This window comes from Notamacropus eugenii, chromosome 1 (genome assembly GCF_028372415.1).
Source record: "Notamacropus eugenii isolate mMacEug1 chromosome 1, mMacEug1.pri_v2, whole genome shotgun sequence".
Classification (NCBI taxonomy): domain Eukaryota; kingdom Metazoa; phylum Chordata; class Mammalia; order Diprotodontia; family Macropodidae; genus Notamacropus; species Notamacropus eugenii.
In genome coordinates, this window is record NC_092872.1 from 179,455,682 (window position 1) to 179,469,746 (window position 14,065).

Genomic DNA, 14,065 nt, shown 5'->3' on the forward strand with positions numbered 1-14,065 from the left:
ACCAGATATTCATCAGGATGTAATGTAAAGGGTAGCCCACTTTTTATTGATATATAGTTTACAAAGCATTTTACATATATTCCATATATATTTTCTGAACCTCAGTGAAATTAGGTAGAGTAAATGGCATTATGTGAATCTCCATTTTATAGAATGAGGAACCAGACACTTATAGTAAAGTGATTATCAACTCAAGGTCACCCATCTAGAAAGTGGTAGAGATACTTGATGAAATTATCAGTTAGGAATATTATTTTATTTTAATCAAATTTATTTATTTATTTATTTTGAGTTTTTAACATTTGTTTCCACAAAATTTTGAGTTCCAAATTTTCTCCCCATCTCTCCCCTCCCCCTCAAAATGCTGAGCATTCTAATTACCCCTACCACCAGTCTGCCCTCCCTTCTAACATCCCTCCCTTCCCTTATCTCCATCTTCTCTCTTGTCTTATAGGGTAAGATAAATTTCTATACCCCATTACCTGTATTTCTTATTTCCCAATTGTATGCAAGAACAATACTCAACAGTTGTTCCTAAAACTTTGAGTTCTAACTTCTCTTCCTTCCTCCCTCCCCACCTATCCCTATTGGGAAGGCAAGCAATTCAATATAGGCTATATATGTGTAGTTTTGCAGATGTCTTCCATAATAGTCATGTTGTGTAAGACTAACTGTATTTCCCTCCATCCTATCCTACCCCCCCACTTCTTCCATTCTCTCTTTTGACCTTCTCCCTCCCCAAAAATGCAGATTTCTAATTGCTGCATCCTCCTGTCATTCCCCCCACCCTTCTTATCCCCTTCTCCCCCACTTTCCTATATTGTAAGATAGGTTTTCATACCAAAATGAGTGTGCATTTTATCCCTTCCTTGAGTCAAATGGGATGAGAGTAAGCTTCACATTTTCCCTCTCACCTTCCCCCTTTTTCTCTCCATTGAAATGTCTTTTTCTTGCCTCTTTCATGAGAGATAATTTGCCCCATTCCATTTCTCCCTTTCTCCTCCCAATATATTCCTTACTCACCCCTTAGTTTTATTTTTTTAGATATTATCCCTTCCTATTCAGCTCGCCATGTGCTCTCTGTCTCTGTGTGTGTGTGTGTGTGTGTGTATGTGTGTATGTGTGTATAATCCCACCAACTACCCAGATACTGAAAAAAGTTTCAAGAGTTACAAATATTGTCTTTCCATGTAGGAATGTAAACAGTTCAACTTTAGTAAGTCCCTTATGATTTCTCTTTCCTGTTTACCTTTTCATGCTTCTCTTCATTCTTGTGTTTGAAAGTCAAATCTTCTTTTCAGCTCTAGTTTTTTCATCAAGAGTGCTTGAAAGTCCTCTATTTCATTGAAATACCATTTTTTCCCCCTGAAGTATTATACTCAGTTTTGCTGGGTAGGTGATTCTTGGTTTTAGTCCTAGTTTCTTTGACTTCTGGAATATCATATTCTAAGCCCTTCAGTCCCTTAATATAGTAGCTGCTAGATCTTGTGTTATCCTGATTTTATTTACACAATACTCAAATTGTTTCTTTCTAGCTGCTTGCAGTATTTTCTCCTTGACCTGGTAACTCTGGAATTTGGCTACAATGTTCCTAGGAGTTTCTCTTTTTGGATCTCTTTCAGGGGGTGATCTGTGAATTCTTTCAATATTTATTTTGCCCTCTGGTTATAAAATATCAGGGCAGTTTTCCTTGATAATTTCATGAAAGATGATGTCTAAGTTGTTTTTTTGGTCATGGCTTTCAGGTAGTCCCATAATTTTTAAATTGTCTCTCCTGGATCTATTTTCCAGGTCAGTTGTTTTTCCAATGAGATATTTCATATTATCTTCCATTTTTTCATTCTTTTGGATTTGTTTTGTAATTTCTTGGTTTCTCATAAAGTCATTAGCCTCCATCGTTCCATTCTACTTTTTAAAGAACTATTTTCTTCAGTGAGCTTTTGAACCTCCTTTTCTATTCCACTAATTCTGCTTTTTAAAGCGTTCTTCTCATTGGCCTTTTGAACCTCTTTTGCCAATTGAGTTAGCCTATTTTTAAAGGTGTTATTTTCTTCAGCATATTTTTGAGTCTCCTTTAACAAGGTGTTGACTTGCTTTTCATGATTTTCTTGCATCTCTCTCATTTCTCTTCCCAATTTTTTCTCCACCTCTAACTTGATTTTCCATGGCCTGAGACCATTGAATATTTATTTTAGATGTTTGGGATACAGAAGCCTTGACTTTTATGTCTTTCCCTGATGGCAAGCATTGTTCTTCCTCATTGGAAAGGACGGGAGAAGATATCTGTTCACCAAGAAAGTAACCTTTTATAGTCTTATTTTTTTCCCCTTTTTTGGGCATTTTCCCAACCAGTTACTGACTTTTGGGTCCTTTGTCAAGCATAGGGTGTACTCTGGGTATCTGTAAGATCTCATTTCCTCCAAGGTGGCACAATCAAGCATAGTCTGGTCTGAGAACAACCAGAAACTTTTGTGCCCAGAATCTGTGAGTATTAGTTTCCTCTCCATAACCACCTGGCCTCCAGTTCCACCAAGCCAGCACCGGGGGCTGAGATTCAGATAAGCTGCTCATTTGCCCCAGGGGCTTTAAACATTCAATGTGGGATAAAGATCAGCTGTTCAATTCCTCCAGCAGCATCAGTGGGGGTAGGGTCTCCACACAGGGCTGAGGTAAGGATCAGTTGCTCAGTGCCCCCAGGGTTTTTTTTTATGATCCTGACAATGGATGCAGGCTGCTGTAGGAGCAGCTGCTGCCCACCGATGTGGCCTCTGCCGCTGCCCCACTGCCTGAGGCCAGAGCTATGGGAAGACCCTACTCCTTTCTCAGCCAGCTGAAAAAACCCTCTCACTGACCTTTGGCGCCTGTGGGTTGGGGGATCTGCAAACTGCCACTACTGCCTCTGTGGATTCCGCCTCCCAAGACTTGCTCAGGTCCTCCTCCAGGACCCTCGCAGCGCAGCCAAGGCTGGGCTGGGCTGGGCTCTGCTCCACATCTGATGCAACAGACCTTTCCCATCGGCCTTTCAGGTCATCCTAGGCTGGAAATATCCTCCACTCCATTGTTCTGTGGCTTCTGCTGCTCTAGAATTTGTTGAGAGTCTTTCTTTACAGGTATTTTATGGGCTGTGGGAGAAGAGCTAGCGTATGTGTGTCTTTCTACTCCACCATCTTGGCTCCGCCCCCCAATTAGGAAATGTAAAATGAAGATTTTCTCATTCCTCAGTCTCCTCAACCTCTCTGAAGCCTTTAACACTGTTGATCATCCTTTTCTCCTTGATATTCTTTTCCCCTTCTTGTTCTCCTTCTACCTCTCTGATTGCTCCTTCTATTTGCTTTGCTGTATCCTCATCCAGATCACATCCTCTAAATATAGGTATCCTATAAGTGTCTGTCCTAGCTTGTCTTCTCTTCTCCCTCTATAGGGTACTTGGTAATCTCATCAACTCCCATGAACTTAATTACCATCTTTATGCAGATGATTCTCAAGTCCTATATTGCCCTAACCTCTATGCTCACCTCATCTCACTTCTCCAACTTCCATTCAGATACCTTGAACTAGATATCCAGTAGATATCTTCAACTCATAATGTCCAAAATCAAACTTACTATCTTTCCCCATAACCCTCTTCCCCTCCGCTAATCACCTTCTATATTAGTATCCAGGGCAACACCATCCTCCCCATCCCTTGGGTTCCTTACTATCTTTTACCCCCCACATTCAATCTGTTGCCAAGGCCTGTCAGTTTCACCTTTGAATCATTTCTTGAATATGCCCCATCTTTCCAATGACACTGCCATCACCCTGGTCTAGGCCCTTATCACCTCATTCCTGTTCCATTGCAATATCGAACTTATGGATCTGCCTACCTTAAGTATCTTTCCCACTCTAATCCCATCTTCCATGCAGCCATTAAAATGAATTTTCCTGAAACTCAGATCTGACTATGTTACCTTTTTTCCACCCTCCCCGCACCAAGTAATCTTCAGTGGCTCTTTATCACCTCTAGGATCAGATACAAAATTCTCTGCTATTCAAATTCCTTTATAGGCTAACCCCTCCCCCCCAATTTTACAGTCTTCTTTTGCCTTACTCCCCAACTTATGATCCAGTGATCTAATGACATTGGCTTCCTGGCTATTCCATGAACAAGATATTCCATCACTTGACTCTGCATTTTCTCTGACTGACCCCCATGCCTGGAATGCTCTCCGTCTTCTTCACTTATCAGCTTCCTTTAATCCCAATTAAAATCCCATCTTCTATAGCCTTTCTTTATACCTCTTAGTTCTAGTGCCTTCCCTCTTTTAATTATTTCCTATTTGTCCTATGTAGGGGCAGCTAGGTGGTGCAATGGATAAAGCACCAGTGCAGGAGTCAGGAGGACCTGAGTGAGTTCCAGTCTCACCTCAGACATTTGACACTCACTAGCTGTGTGACCTTGGGCAAATCAATTAACCCCAATTGCCTCATCCTGGGTCATCTCCAGTCATCCTGATGAATATCTGGTCACTGGATTCAGATGGCTCTGGAGGAGAAAGGAGGCTGGTGACCTGCACAGCCCTCCCTCACTCAAAACAAGTTAAGTGCAAGTCATGTCATTATTTCTCTGATGGCACGGTCTTCTTCAGCAGTGAAGGATGAACACACACACACAATTTATCCTATGTACATCTTCTTTGTACATATTTGCTTGTTGTTCCCCCTCCCTCCATTAGGTTGTGAGCTCCTTGAGGGCAGGGACTGTATTTTGCCTCTTTTTGTTTCCCCTGTACGTAGCATAGTGTTCAGCGCATAGTAGGTGCTTAATAATTGTTTATTAACTAAATATCATGATGTAGAATTATAAAAGGTCTGCCATATCATACCTATCGGATTGGCTAACATGACAAAGTAGGGAAATGATAAATGTTGGAGAAAATACTGGAAAACTGGAACACAAATGCATTGTTGGTGGAGTTGTGAACTGATTCAGTCATTCTGGAGAGCAATTTGGAACTATGCCCAAAGGGCTATACAACTGTGCATACCCATTGATCCAGCAAAACCACTGCTAGGTCTGTATCCCAAAGAGATCATAGAAAAGGGAAAAGGACCCACATGTACAAAGATATTTATAGCAAATCTTTTTGTGGTGGCCAAGAATTGGAAATTGAAGGAGTGCCCATCAATTGGGGAATAGCTGAACAAGTTATGGCATATGAATGTAATGGAATACTATTGTGCTGTTAAGAAATGATGAGCAGGCTGATTTCAGGAAAACCTAGAAAGATTTATGTGAACTGATGCTGAGTGAAATGAGCAGAACCAGGAGAACATTGTACACAGTAACAGCCACATTGTTCAATGACTGACTTTGACTTAGCTCTTGTCAGCAATGCAAGGATCTAAGACAACTCCAAAACACTCATGATGGAAAATACTATCCACATCCAGAGAAGGAACTTTGGAGTCTGAATACAGATGGAAGCATACTGTTTGCTCTCCTTTTCTCTTGTTTTGTTTTGTTTCTTTCTTGTGGTTCCTCCCAATAGTTCTAATTTTTCTTTACATCTATGACTAATGTGAAAATATGTTTAATATGAATATGTAAGTAGAGTCCATATCAGATTGTATACCCTCTTGGTAGGGAGAAGGAGAGCAAGGGGGAGAAAATTTTAAACTCAATAACTTATGAAAGTGAATATTGAAAACTAAAAATAAATTAATTATATATTTTTTAAAAAGAATTATAGAAGGACATAGCTGGAAAGGATTTGTTAATCCATCTGCTTAACTTTAGAGATCAGTAAACTATGACTCAGAGATGTAGGTTGATTTGCTCAAGATCACATAGCTAGAAGCAGAGCCATTATTATCTATCATATTACTTAAAAGGTTCATGGTTTCTTGGATGTTGGGTGTTCGCTCTATTCTTGCATATTACATCACACTATACTTTTGTCCTTTGGTAGACAGTGTTCTTAAATAGCTTTGACTAAAAAAATGTATCACTTGGTGATGAGGCCTATACCATATTGCCTCAAAATTAAATCTTGATGGAAACCAAAATACAGATTTCATTATAAAGAGGATCCTATAATAGGGCAACTCTGGGACCTATCTGGAAGATTCTTGAAGACCACTAGCTAGTTGGAAGATCACACTTTGAGAATCTTTGGTTTGGGTAAAGGTTAGGAATTGAAAAGCATTGATTCTTTTTTCATACTTTCTCTTCCCTTTTCCTTCTCTTCTACATCCACTTAACACTGTTTAACTAGATATAGCAGTAAAAACAGTTGGATTTTAAAATTCTACAAATAGCCTTTGGTCATAATTTCATGTGCTTTGTTAGTTTTTTTAATGGAAAAATGTAAATTGAAATGACTGATATAAACTTTGATCTGTACATGGTATTTTTGGGTTATAGTTTTGAAAGTTGAATGCTAGTTTTAGTAAGAGTTTTGCCCTAAAAAAATTCCCAAGCCTTCATTTTATTAATTAGTGTTTCTTATTGTGTTTGATTTTTTTTAAACAACTTGCATAGTAAAAGGTTGCTATTTATCCTATATTATAACCATGGTTCCAACTGTGCTTCAAATATTGCAAGCCTTGAGAGCTTGTATTAGGTTTGGAAAAAAAACCAAAAACTGTGTTCTGTAATTTGAAATGCTTTAAAAATTAGATTGGGTTTGGAGAAAAAAGATAACAGAGTTCTTAAAAATAAATATGCTCAAGCGAGAGAAGTGACTACTTTCTTTAGACTTATTACTTTGAAACAAATTGATAATTTCTTCTTTCTTTGGTATTGAACATTATGTTAGGTCTCTTCCCAATTGCAGGGGACCCTTCCTACCTGCAGAGTACAGAGACATTCCTTCTTGCTCCTGCTGCCTGCCTAACATTCTGAGAGAACACCATCCTGAGGCTAAATCTTTAGTAATACTAATAATCTTTCTATAGTTATTTGGCAGTGATTAACAAAGTCACTGGGTTATCCTTTGCCCACTACACTGAGCCTGAACCTCTAGTTGTTATTACATAAACTTCATTTTCCACCCCCTAGTACCTATTCTTTTAATACTGCCCTGAAAAGCTACCCATCCCTTCCATTGGTGCTCTCTGGTATACATGTTTATACACTAGACAGATAACAAACCTGCTTTCCTCTTAAATCTTTTCCTTTTCCACTCCTTTAATCTTCTGACTCTCACTGAGACCTGGCCCCCTCTTGATGACATAATATGCCTGTTTACTCTTTCCAGCACTGGTTGCACTTTCCCTCATTTCTCCTAACTCACTGGTTGAGCACTCCTTGCTCCCTATAGCTACTTCTAGATCCTCCCTCTCCTTTACCTAGTGACCTTTCCTCCTTTGAGGTTCACTCATCCATATCTACTACCTAATAAAAATTTTGCTAACTGTTGTTTACCAGTTTCCAGTATGTTCCCTTTCTTGCCTCAATTATTTCAGTGCCTGGCTCACAGTCTTTTTCTTTTCCCCATGTTTATTTATTTTTCTTATGTAGTTAATTTATTTTTAGTTTTTAGCATTCACTTCTATAAGATTTTGAGTTTTAAATTCCCCCTCTCCCCAATCCCCAAGGCAATGTGCAATCTGATATAGTCCCTATTTATACATTCACATTAAACATATTTTCACATTAGTCATAATCACAGTCTTTTTCTCCTCATACCAAGGGACTTTAGCATACATATTGATACCCTCTCAAATTCTCTTACTTCCCAGTTCTTCAGTTTGCTCATTTCTCATGACCTACTCCTTCACCTCACCTCAGCTACGCACAAAAATTGTTCATACTCTTGATCTTGACTTTACCCACAAATGGTCCACCTTCCATATTTATGAACAATGAAATTCCTTCATCTGATGACTATCTGTTATCATTGCATTTCTGCATTCACCTCAAATCCTGTTCTTTGTCTTCACCATGACCTCCAGTTGATCCCTTAGTTCTTCCTCTGGCCATCACTGAAGTACTGCCTACTTTCTCCTCCCTTTCCCATCTTGATCCCTTAGTGAACCATTTCAACTCTACACTGCCCTCTTATCTTGAATTCTATTTCTTCAGCCCTGGATTACACCCACCATATGCTGCCTTAGTTCCAACTCAGATGCTACTGAATGAAGCTAGATGAAATAACAAAATTGTGCTGACTGGATCCATTATAAATTTACGTTACCTAATCTCAACTCTGCCCTCACTCCAAGAAGACAATCCTTTTGCACCTCCTTAATTGACTCACTTTCTTATTCATTGCTTCAGCTTTCCCAAATCTTTTCATTTCTCCTCAAACATCCTGTGATCCCCCTTCCCCCCCAGCTCAGAACCTTGCCTTATATTTTACTAATAAAATTGAGGTCATTCATAGAGAATTTCCTCTTTTCCCTTCCTACTCAACTTCTCACAGTTGCCTTCTGTCACTGTTTCCCTACATCACGTGAATTAACTCTTCCCTTTGCCAAAGAAACCCTGGTATTTGCACAAGTTATTTCACTCTATTCTGTCTTCTTTAATAGAGTTATTATTTGTCAGCAATACTGTCTCACTTATTTTCTCTCTCTCCGTGTCTACTAGCAGCTTCCCTACTTCCTTCCCATCTTTAAAAAACCATCGCTTGACCTAGCCCTCCTTTGTAGATGTTTTTTCATATTTTTCTTCTCTTTCCTGGCTAAACTACTTGGAAAGGCTATTTGCAATAGATGTCTTTATTTCCTCTTTTCACTTTCTTCTTAACTTTCTACAGTCTAGTTTCCAACCTCATCCCCCAAATGAAACTGCTCTCAATAAAGATACAAATGATCTCTTAAATGCCAACTCTAATAGTCTTTTCTCAGTCCTTATGCTTCTTTACCTCTCTGTAGCCTTTGAGACTATCACTCACCCTCTTCTCCTTTTTATTCTCTCTTCTTTAGGTTTTTGGGACACCACCCTCTCCTGGTTCTCCTACCTATCTGACCTCTCTCCTCAATCTCTTTTGCTGGGTCTTCATCTATGTCATTCTCACTCACTCTGGGTGTCTTTTGAGTTCTTCCCTGGGCTTGTTTTTCTTTTTTCTCCATAATATTTCACTTAGTGATTTTATCAGCTTCCATATCAGCTTCCATAGATTCAGTTATCTCTGTGCTGATGATTCTCCAATCTATCCAGACCTAACCTCTCTGCTGACTTGCAGTCTCATATCTCCAGCTGCCTTTTAAACATCTTGATTTGGATGTCTTGGAGACATCTTAAATTCATCATGTCCAGAATTGAACTTATCTTTTTCCAAGATACTCTCCCTTTATCCCAAGTTCCCTATTATTGTCAAGAATACTGTCATCCTCCTAGTCACACAGGCTTGCAACATAGGTATCATCCTTGACACCTCACTCTCTCTCCCCAAAGCCAGTCTGTTGACAAGATTTGTCAGTTTTATCTTCGTAACCTCTCTCATATGTAACCCCTTTTTCCTCTGCCACGACCTTGATGCAAGGCCCTTTGATGCCTATACTACTGCAATAGCCTGTTGGTTCGTCTCCCTGCATCCATTCTATGCGCTACTTCACTGCCAAAGTAATTTTCCTAAAGCCCAGGTCTGACCATGTCACACACATCCCCAAACCCCCTACTCAATAAACTCCAATGACCACCTAAAGCTCTTTATAAACTGCCTCTCCCCTTCCATCCACCTTTCTAGGCTTCTTAAACCTTGCATTCTGCCGCTCTCTCACTCCTCACCTCTAAAAACCAGTGACATTGGCTTCCTTGATTTTTCCTTGCCGCAATGCACTCCCTCTTCCAGGCATTTTCGCTGGTTGTCCCCTATGACTGGAATTTTCTCTCTTCTATACCTCCTGGTTTCACTCAAGTCCCAGCTACAGTCTACAGGAAGACTTTACTGTTTCCCTGTATTTTTAGTACCTTCTCTCCGCTGAATATTTCTAATTTATATTGTATATAGCTTAATTTGTACATAGTTGTTTGCTTCCTGTTTCCTCTATTAAATTGAGATCTTGAGAGAGCAGGTACAGTCTTCTTTGTATCATCTTTCTTTGTATTACCAGAAAAGTGCCTGGCCCATAGTAGATGCTAAATAAATGTTTATTGACTGAATAGATCAAATTTATTAGCAAAAGAGTTCTTAATAGTAGAAAGCAATATATACGATATAGGTACAATCTTCTCAGCCTTCAATTTTTTAGGGTAAGACATTGTCATTTTGAGTCAATCTTTATAAGAAATGCTAAGTGAAAATTGTACTCTTTTGCAGTTTTTTAGCATTGGGTTCATGTCTTGGTGAATTTTCACAGTTTTCATCTTTTTTTAAATTTTGATTAAGTATGGATCAGTGCTGGATCAAAGAGTTGCACTTGAAATGCCATAGACAATGGCATGCTTCTTTAATTGATACTTTAGAAAATCCTTGTTAACTGTTTTCTATCTGTCCAGAATGTAGGAAAAATGATAGTGATTTCATGATAGAATAAATTCCTTTGCTTTTTTCTGAATTTTAAGATTTCATATGTATTTTAGAAAATGGAAATTTTGTAAGAGAAAAAATGGATTATCTATATATAATCAGGTTAGCATGAACTTAACTTTTTGTTGCATAGTATACCATCACTTTAAATTTGTTTCAGTATCTAAAGTTTCATTTGTTCCACAGGCTTATTAGTAGAGATGTTAATTGTACTCTTTATTTAATATTGAGCATTCAGTAGGAAATGGAGTAAGATATCTGTCTTTATCTCATCTCAACTTGGATGAAGTTTTTTTTTTTCTTTAAGGATCTGGGGTAGAACTTAGTAGATATAAAACTGTTTCTTTTTCCTCAGACTCCAGAGTTCTGTTTTGATCAATATTCATTATTCTGGGATTTGGACTTTTCCTTTTCTTTCTTTTTAGTTAATTAATTTATTTGTTTTCAGTTTTCTATAATCACTTCCATATATCTTAAATTTTTTCTAACTCCCTTCTACTCCTTCCCCCCTCCCTCCCTGAGATGGCATGTGATCTTATATAGGTTCTACACATATATTCTTATTAAATATATTTACACCTTAGTCATGTTGCATAGAAGAATTAAAATAAATGGGAGAAACCATGAGAAATAATTCCATAGTTCTTTCTCTGGATATGGAAGGCATTTTGCCTCAAGAGTCCATTGGGAATGTTTTAGGTCCTTGCAGTGCTGTGAAGGGCTAAGTCTACCAGAAAAATTCCTCGCACACTGTGGTTGTTGCTGTGTACAAAGTTCTCCTGGTTCTGCTCCTTTCACTCAGCATCAGTTCATATAAGTCATTCCAGCCCTCTCTGAGATCTTCCTGTTCATCATTTCTTATAGCATAATAGTATTCCATTACATTCATATACCACAACTTGTTCAGGCATTCCCCAATTGATGGGCATCCCCTTGATTTCCAGTTCCTAGCCACCACAAAGAGAGCTGCTATAAATATTTTTGTATATGTGGGACCCTTTCCCATTTTTATGATGCCTTTGGGATACAGTCCTACAAGTGGTATTGCTAGGTCAAAGGGTATGCACATTTTTGTAGCCCTTTGGGCATAGTTCCAAATTGCCCTCCAGAATGGTTGGATCAGCTCACAGTTCCACCAGCAATGAATTAGTGTTCCAACTCTCCCACATCTTCTCCAATATTTATCATCATCTTGTTTTGTCATGTTAGCCAATCTGAAAGGTGTGATGTGGTACGTCAGCGTTGTTTTGATTTGCATCTCTCTAATCAGTAGAGATTTAGAGCATTTTTTCGTATGACTATAGATAGCTTTAATTTCTTCCTCTGAAAACTGCCCGTTCATATCCTTTGACCATTTATCAATTGGGGAATGACTTGTATTCTTGTACATTTGACTCAATTCTCTGTATATTTTAGAAATGAGGCCTTTATCACAGACACTAGTTGCAAAAATTCTTTCCCAGTTTTCTGCTTCCCTCCTAATTTTGGTTGCAGTGGGTTTGTTTATGCAAAAACTTTTCAGTTTAATGTAATCAAAATTATCCATTTTGCACTTCATAATGTTCTCTATCTCTTGTTTGGTCAAAAATTTCCATTCTCTATAAATCTGACAAATACACTATTCCTTGCTCCCCTAATTTGTTTATAGTATCAATCTTTATACCTAGATCATGTATCCATTTGCACTTTATTCTTGTGTATGATGTCAGACATTGGTCTATGCTCAGACTTTCTTTATGAGAAGATTTTCTTTCAGCTAAAAAAGAACTAGGCAAGTTCAAAGGCTATCTAAGTAATTATTTCAAAACCAATTCTTTACATCGTATGGTAACATTTCATAAAAATGTACGCAGTGGGCTTCCATGTTTACATTTTTACATGTAAACATGAGCCATTTTTAGAAATTAGTTTTAATTATGAAAAATGTCTTACAAGTTGTTTCACATGTTATTTCAAAGTAGTTTTTTTCAATTTTTTGGTGACTTCCTTATTTTATTGGGATTTGGAATCAGTTTCTTTATTTTTAGGTATTATAAACTTACAGCAGAAGGATCTTGCTGACATTCAACAAGTTTTCGCTTATTTTTAGTAAACTCTTCAAAGGATGTTTCTAAAACACTTGCACCTTGCATTTCCAAAGTTTCATGTTCTGTATCTTCCAGGGAATCTTTAGTTTTGTCTTGAAGCCATGGCACATGTAAACTAGGTATCCTGGGAATTATAGCTTTTAGTTTGTCAACAAAGGCTTCAGTGTTTTTTTGAAACTCATAGCTAGAACATACTTTAAACCAATAACAAGTGCAGTGCTGTCACTAAAGGGAGGAACCTGGCAAGCTCATACACCTCTGCTGATACTCAACTGAGTCAGGTGGAAGGTCATCATAGCGGGTTTGACAGATTTGCACACTAGTACTAAAAGAATTTCATTTTAGAGCACTGGTAACTTCATTAATTCCAATAGCAAGTTGTTTCTTGATATGTACAGGAGTCCATCCTGGTGCTTTCTGGCTAATTTCTGTTTCTTTTTTCTTTGGTACTTGATCATTATCAATAGTACTCTTTTCTTTGGTTTGTATTTTTGAAAAAAGGCTTTTTTCTTCTTCTTTGGATTCTCAATCTTTTGAAATCCATGTTTAAATCTTTCTTCCAGTGTCTGTAATATAAAGTGCATATCATCTCTTTCCAGTTGATAGAGTATGGGTTATTTAGAGATGTCTTTACAATAAATGATTGTGCTTTTCATATCGATCCCTTCCCTGATGCTGCAGACATCTCAAATGTTCCTTGACACCAAAAAGTTCAGGGTTCTTCCAGCTCCAGCAGTTTCCCTACAAGCCCTGCTTCACCTTCCATGTCACCTGATAGTGAGCATGCGCAGGGCCCACTCCTTCCTGAAAGAGAAAGGCTAGCTAAGCAAGCATGAACTTTTTTTTGGAATATCAGATACATGTAAACATAAACCTTTTTTAGAATATCAGATTTCTTATGTTCCTACTATACAGAGTTCACATATGCAAAAAAGGGGAATAAAACCTTTCAGTCATTTTACACATTTAACACATAAACACATTTAAATATTGACTTTTGGTGCATATAATTTAATTCTCTTCTTCCAGGGCTCTGATTCTTTCTAAAGAAGGGGAGCATTTGATTAGTTATCAGCTGAGCCAAAGTCAAGAAAACTACAGAGTAGCACTGTAAAAGGATGGACTCTTGTACTATTAAAGCCCAAGTAAACAACTTGACTTTGATGTCAGGGATCAGGCTAGCCAGAGCCCATTTCTCTCTTGTCTCATTTTCTTCGTCCTGTCTCCCTGTTGGTTAGAATCATATGTACCAAAGATTGATGGCAAACCTGCTGTCCCTTACTCTATCAAACACTGGTGAGACTGTTTTTTCCTTTTTCCAACCACTGCTGTCTCAAGTTTCCTTCATTGATCTTGACTTATAATTGCTTATCTTTCTGAGATGGAGAGAGGTCCCCAAAAAAGACATGCTGTTCCAATAATTTCCTTTATATTTTCCTTCTATTTGTAGCATCTTATTCAGTCTCAAGAAATATACATTCTTATTTTTTGCTTGAAATTTAGAAAAGTGGCAGATTT

General features: G+C 38.0%; 1 protein-coding gene and 1 pseudogene across 14 annotated transcripts in view; one reads left to right on the top strand and one right to left on the bottom strand.

Annotated features, from left to right (window-relative positions):
* BTRC (beta-transducin repeat containing E3 ubiquitin protein ligase) overlaps positions 1 to 14,065 on the top strand; it is a 207,955-nt gene that overhangs the window by 29,052 nt on the left and 164,838 nt on the right. The gene's annotated exons all lie outside the window — the stretch shown is intronic.
* Positions 12,428 to 13,232, bottom strand: LOC140511472 (ribonuclease P protein subunit p38-like; annotated as a pseudogene).